We start from the raw sequence: 7,629 nt of genomic DNA, 5'->3' as shown, positions 1-7,629 counted from the left end.
ATATGTGTCACTTACAAGGTAAAATGTAACAAGGCCACCTGTCTCTGATCCTTGCAGCGGGAGCCTCCATCCCCTGGGTGAGCCCATGCCTTTGCAGGTAAGACTCTGCTTGCACCTGTTCTTCTGTGTACAGCCTTCTGTATACAGCCCATTCTGCCCAGGGTTCAGAAATAGCTACCTAGATCTATGCCTCACAGAGCCGGAAAACATTTTCATCCCCAGAGGTCTATAACCCTGGACACCTGAAGGGGGATTTCTTGGAAGACCAGTCTGAGCCATAAGCAAAGTGAATGTCAATTCAATTCAACCCTCACCCACATTAGTATGTTCTTTAAGCTATAGCATCTAGAATACCTTTCTTCTGAGCCTCCTTAGTCCTTTTGAATACTCTTTTATCTTAGTGAAGTGAGACAAAGCATAATGAGACTTCAAGACTTCTTGGGGAGGTGGTCCTCAGAAAGTAATAGGGACGTGAAATACTGCGGAATCTCTTTGAACAAAGTATTTCAGTTTTCATCTGAAAACTAGACATTTAGTTTAATTATTTTTAAATGGAGAGAAAAAAAAAATCAACTTCCCTACAGAAAATGGGCACAGTTAGTTGAAAATCCAGCTGTCATCCGAAAAGCCATTTCAATGAAAAAAAATTTTAACCAGCATTAATTCTCACTGGGAAGGAACATAGAAACATGTAAAACTTGTCTTGTAAATTTGAAATAGGCTCTATGCTGAGAAATCTTTTATCCTACATACTTTTTACATTTTCTATTTAATCTTCATAAAGCCTTGATTCAGAAAAGAACAGAATAAAATCTTCCAGAATGCTGAAAAAGATGACACTAGCATCTCATACCAAAGAAAACCAATTATTTCTAGCAGGACCTTCATTTAGAGGAGTAATTTGCAAGTCACATGGGAGGGTTTGATCTCTTCATGTGAAAAGGGTAGGACTGTGTTAATTTCAAGCAGAGACAATCACATAATTAATTTACCCAGCAGGGAAACCAAGTTCACAGAACAAGTCTGCCCAAAGCTGTTAGTGCCATAGAATGACCTCTCACATCTGATTTTATACTGTAATAAATAAAGGGTCAGCTCAGCATCTCTCTGCAATTAAATCTTTACTAAGTAAACATAATGAAACAACATTTCTTCATTTTTTTCTAGTGCTGCTTAACACAAGTGTCCTGAACTTTGGTTTTTGTTCTTCTACCCAAACAAGACCTGTAGCATCCCAGGATGCTTTGCACTACCTGCACAAACTCCCCTTCCCAGAGTGGGTGGGCTAGACTTGGCCCAAGCTGTCTTCTCCATCCTAGCAGGGAGGTGTGTTTTATTGTCCCCTGGCTTCTGGCCTTGGCCACTGCAGGCATGTGACTTCATTTCTGGAATCAAAAGTGAATGCCTGTTCACTTGCTCATCGGTTCAAACGATGTAGCTTAGACTAACTTGCAAAGATTGAATCTTTTCAGCTTCAGGGTATTTGTCTGTACTTAGCCTTGCAGAGCTATATCTGAAACTTAGAATCTTTGTACCTTGCAAGAAGGAAGGGCTTGACTTCAGGAAGTTTAGGTGAACATAGCAATCTCTGATCTCAGGGTGTCAAAATGTTGAAGATTTCAGCTAAGCAACTAGAATGAACTGGGAAGAGGGGGACAACTGTTCTTTCAAAGCAGCCTCCTCTCTTCCAATCAGTGCTTCCTTCCACACTCACCTAAGTTATCTTCTTTAGGGAACCTGCCTACAGTTTCCCCCCCATACCAGCAGGAATAGCTGGCCTGTTCTGCTTTGCTCCTTCATGTTTCCTTCTTCTGAGGTCCCTATCATTGAGAACTCAGTTTCCCTAACATTATTTCAGTTTTTTCTATCTTCCTCCCTCAGCACACACATTATTGTGTCCAATAGCTGTCTGACAGAGGCATAACAGGGCTGTTCTGCACCCTGGGCAGCAACACTTCATAGGGTAGAGTTGGGTGTCATACTACTGGCAGCAGAGGCACAGCCAGGCATTAGCCTTGAGCCTGGGGCCTCAGCCTAACTGGTGCAGCTGCTCATCCCAGTCTGCCAACTCTTCAGAAGAGCATTACAGCAGACAGAGGTGGCCAGAACTCTTCATCTGGGCCCAGCCACACAACCATTCCTTGCCGTTGGAGTGGTCAGCCAGGGCCAGATGAATCTTTACCTCTTCCAATATAAACCCCTGACCTAGAAAAGGAAGTGTCTTGGCAACAAGGCTCAACCATAAATCTAGGCTGCTGCACTCTTGGTTTGTGCCTCTACTGACTCTCTGATGGATTCTCAAACTATGTGACCTGGCTTCCACCCAGACCCTGAGCTTAGCCTTACCTTTTGGCTCCCTGACCCAGTTCTGGTTTAATTTCCTGGATACCTGATCCAGCTAGCCTCCTGAGCCTATGCTCTGCCTGATCCTCTGGATCTCTGACTCTGTCCCCCAGACAGACCTTCTGGTTTCCTAGCTCCCCTACGCAGACTCTGCACATTCCTCTCAGATCTTGGTTGCTTATTCTGAACTTGGGTGACCCCAGATCTGGTTGCCCATGGCCCAGCATGAAAAATACCTGCTGTAGTGGTGGCTATTTTTGCACTTCCCTTGAAGGTGGTGCCAAAGAATGCTACCCTCATCAGCCCTCCTCGATTCTGCTACTTCTGCCCTGCTATAAGGAGGCAACTTAAATCTTGATAGAGATACGGCTTTCTGTTCCAATTCCTACTGGCCTTTTGGGAGCATTGTCTAAAAGATTCAGAACCGTGGTCTCCATTTCATTCTTATGCCCTTTAATTACAGGTCATTTATAAAACATGGCCAAATCAGGACTCTAGAGAGCTTTGTGATAGCTATGACATTTGGGATGTGCGAATTGAAGGTATTGTCCTTTGAATCTATCAGTTTTTGGGTGATTCAGGTGCTACAGAGCAGCAGACTCACTGTCATCAAATTATTTTTGTACATGAAGTTTTTTGAACATGAAACGTATTTTTTGTACTCCTCAAATTTCTCTTTGCGTGGAATTCTTTCCACATATTTCCAAGCCCTAAATAAAGGGCCTGTGAAGTGTAAGCAGAGAGAAAAAGGAAATGAGAGACAAGGCTGAAATTGAGAGACAAGGCTGTGAGGCAATTCATTCTGAAGAATATTACAGACTAAATGACGCTGGCTATGTTCTGTGTGTCATTTGTTTGGTTTTATAACTTTCCTTCTGTCTTTGTTATATCATAATCTAAATTATATAGGTGACAGTCTGTTATTTTCCATAAGGAACATACAAAGATTCTGAACAAATACATAGACAGCTGGCCTATTTGCAAAAGAAATCAGCTCCCTTATAGGCACCTAAATGAAGTGGCCAGTTTTTAACAAACACATAGCATTCCACAGCTTTTCCTCCCAGAAAAAATGGAAACAACTGGATGCTGATCACTTCTAAAACTCTTGTCACTTCTTTCAATTATCCAAGAGAGTTGGTCACCCAAAGCTAATTGATATTGAACTCAAAGGAAAGATCATTATTAATGTAACCCTGGGAGTGACACTACACACGCCCTCACCTGAATAGTGGGATCCTGGGGTACCCGGCAGCCAGTAGCTCTGCCCAGCCCCTCTGGGAAGCTGCTGCAGTGCCCCCGAATGGAGAGCCTCCCCTTCAAGCACCCTTGCAGACAATTCTCAAAATATTTACAAGATTTAATTATTTACAACATAACAAATAACCATTAAATAAATACATTGATATACCAACTAATAAACCCTCAAGAACTTATTTACACAGTCTCTCACTTGCACACGGTGTCCTGGGGATCCCATGTGCACTGCCCCTGGCAAAGTGTCTCAGGGAGTGGGACTGTCTGTGTCCCTGCCCGTGGTCTGTGGATGCTCCCTGGTGCTGGTGTTTGTCTCCATGCTCGTGGGGTGGCTGGCATCAAGGGTCCCTGGGCATGAGGCAATGGCTCCTCCTCTGCAGTCCCTGCAAAACAGCCTTCCCCTGCTTTTGACCCCCTTCCCTGGCTCATCAGGGAGCAGTGTCTGAGCTGCAGGCTGTAGCAACTCTCCTGTCCCGCACAGTCTCACAGTCCAGCAAATGCAGCCCCTCCCTGGGCTTTTCCTGTCCCTGTCAGGGAAATCAGAGCAGACTCGGGCAGTCCCCCCTCCCCCCCAGCTCTCCTGTGCTCACCCAGCCGGTCACTGGGCTGCAGGCGGGTCTTCCCAGGCTCGGAGTCTCCACAAGCAGCCCCTCTCTGATCCTGCCACCACAGGCTCCTGGGCCAGAGAGAGGAACTGCATAATGTATCACTCCCAAGGCAGCCTTTTCTGCTGCTCCACAGGGCACTCCTAGGGGCTCTCTGACGGACCGCTGCGTTGAGACTCTGTCTCCGGTCTCCAGCCTGTCCCTCAACCCCACTCTCTCTCTCGTTCCCTCCCACAAGAAAACTGCTCCCCCCTTTTATCCAAGCCTCTCAGCCAATCCCAGCCCAGAGCCCTTCCAGGGCTTTTGCTAATGGCTCTATTTCAAAACTTTGCTGGGGTTACGTCACCCCTTCCACTTCCAACAGGGCTGCCTCCAAAACAGCTTCACTTGCCCTCAGAGCCTACAGTGTCCCTGCTGGGATAAACGATAAACTCTGTCTGTCTGCCAGGCAGCCCTTTCCATTGTTTCAGGTGGGTCCATTTTTTAAATGCTGCTACTTTAATGAGCTTTAATTAACATTTGGTCATACCAAAGGAATTCTGAAAATCTACCTGAAACTTAGCATCTGTTAGCTACCCATCAACAATCCAATGTAGGTTATGCACTGAGGTGGTGAGAAGGAGCTACTTTTCACCCTATGATTAATTCTTGTCTCCTTTCACTGAATGACCATGGGCTGATCCAAAAACCAGTCCAGTTATTGAAAACACATCTATTGCCTGGATGAGATCCTAAACATGATCCTTTATACCACAGTATCTGAAGTAGCATCACTTACACAGTCACATAATACAAAAAAAAAGAAGGAAAGCAAAAGTGCAATTATGAGTAGAGGATCTGATAGCACAGTGATTAGTTAATTCATACATGTTACTGTGACTCGATTCTTTGTTGTTTCTATATCAAATCTAGTAACTGTCAGCTTATAAGAAGCCAAAAAAATGAGAAGGGACATTTGTTATACACAGCACCTTCAAGTTTGAAGGTTTTTATTTGATAAAGGGTACCATATAGTTAACAATAACAGCAGAGAGAGAAAGTAGAGGTAAAAGTGTATCCCTTTAATTCAGGGTTGGCTGACATTTCAGAGCCTAAAAATCAGAATCCATGGTCATGCCAGTGGTCATTAATTTTCTCCTTTGTGGTCTCACCTTTTGCATTCTGTTGGCGAGCTGTGTTCCAGGTGTTGAATAGGCTATGTCAGTGGGTTGGTAAAATGAGACTTCAGTGAGATATAGAATCCACATAAACATGACAAATCGCAGTGACAAGATGGTATTGGTAGCATGGGCAATAATGAAATGAAATCTTCATAGAAAACAGAGTTCAAAAAGCAGTTCTGTTCAAAGCTGTTAGTGCCACAGAACAGCCTCATACATCTGATGCTATACTAGTGAATGCAGATGGTGCTGTATGCTGCAGGCATTAGGCAGGTTCTCCTGTTGAATCACATGTGTTTGGTTGGGGAGGGAAAGCAGGGATTGGAAAGAGAACTGGGGAGAGGACTGAAGCAAATTATCAAACATGACACCACCATTACTACTCCTGCTGTCTCATCACAAATCCCACAGTGGCTGACCCATTTTATGTAAAAGGTATAATCACAATGACAATAGCAATAAGAAACAGGATTCTCTTATAAATAGAGGTAAGAAGACAGACCTCCTATGTAAGACACTTTGACATTTACTGACAGCAAATGTGATGAAAGAATGAGATACTATTATGATGAACCATTTTAAGACACTGCAGCTTTTAGATGTTTAAGAAAAGGAAAAATTCACAAGGGACCATGTTGGACTATGCCTGCAGTAAGTTCTGAACATTATTTTAAAAGTGAAAACACCGCACAACTACCGGTGTTCTGGTAGTTCAGTTGCATTTAATAACTTCCCCTTCTTCTTTTCCTAATGCTTTCCTTAAAAAAAATTACACTAAAGATGTGCCAGTTCATCTTCAGGGAGGACAGAATGGCAAATTGCACTGACAAAGTATAGTAGAACTGAAATGCTACACTGGGGTAGCACTTTAATAAATGTCCTGCCTTGCCAGGCAGAATGCTTCCCCAGAAGGAACCAGAGTTCTCCTGTGAAAAATACACTGCTAATTAGGGAAGCATGTATTTTTATAAAGAAAGTACTTAGCAAGGAATTTTTCCCCAAAGAGGTTTTTCATTTCTTTGTTTATTATTTTCATTCTGTACATTTTCCCTCTGCACTTTACAAGGAAAAATAGAAGGATAGTCAACAGAGAAGTCTTCACTATCAATTACAGCGATTCAGGGATTATTGTTGCTCTGTCTATGCTATAGTCAGTTATCAGGTTTAGCACTTTGAGTAAAGTTCACTTCAGCAGAGATGGTCCAGAGGACAAACTATCTACCATATAAGTAATACTAAATCCTGAATTAGGGAAAAGGGAGCTTCAAGTGCTACTTGGGTCTCTGCAAAGACCTTATATTTAAGAAGATATTTCAGCATTAAATGGGCTTTAAGTGTTATGTGCTAGGGACCGATGCAGCCCCCCACTCACAGGAATAACTTGGAACCATGCAGTTTCTAATGCCCAGTTTCTTTGGTTCATTTCCATTCTATTCTGTACAGTGTATTCTGCTGCCTTTAGAATGGCTGTATATAGGTACCTTCTCATAGGCCGTGTCTACATGTAATGCTATGTTGCCATAGCAACATGCTACTGCAACGTAGTGTCCATGGGTATCTACAGATGACACATGTGACCAGCAGCTACTTAGCTGTAGTGGCTCACTCCCCTGTTATAGAGCACCACTATGACAAAGTAGCTGGTAAAAAGAACCATGCACCCCACGTACGGTGCAGTACAGGTTACTATGCTGTACTTTAGTACTTCAAAAAGGTACTTTTGGAAGTGCTAAAGCATGGTGCAGTAACAACATCACCATAGGGCAACATGTAGATGTGCCCATAGTGCATTAAGCAAAGAGACTAACATTTGTCAGATGTGTTTTAGTGACTTAGGTAGTGCACAGAGTGATAAGTGGAGCTACTTATCCAGGGTTAGTTACACCCTTAATTGTGTTTAAGTTTGACTGAGTTATGAAATGAATTAAATGACATGGTTGCCTGTGTTAGCAAAAGCCTAGACAGTGACATCACAAGTTCTCTTCCAGTCCTTTGTTCTCATTGTTCATTTTGTTTATACTGGCTTTTTAAAATGGTCACAGCCTTGGTTGAGTCCCCTCTTCTGGCCACTCACCTAGTTTCACTGTTGGGATCCACAGACAAGATCCATATTATTTTAAGTTCTATAAGATTATGAGAATGTTTCTTTATGAACTATCCTTCCTTTGGAATCTGCACCACACGGTCTTTCTGTTAGAAATATTATTAAAAATGCATTATCAATAGCTGTTAGCTCCCATCAATAGTTGTCCTTTGAATAAGTA

The sequence above is a fragment of the Crocodylus porosus genome, unplaced genomic scaffold (assembly GCF_001723895.1).
Source record: "Crocodylus porosus isolate Cpor-Errol unplaced genomic scaffold, CroPor_comp1, whole genome shotgun sequence".
In the NCBI taxonomy this organism is placed as follows: Eukaryota; Metazoa; Chordata; order Crocodylia; family Crocodylidae; genus Crocodylus; species Crocodylus porosus.
Note: the sequence above shows the minus strand (reverse complement) of the source record.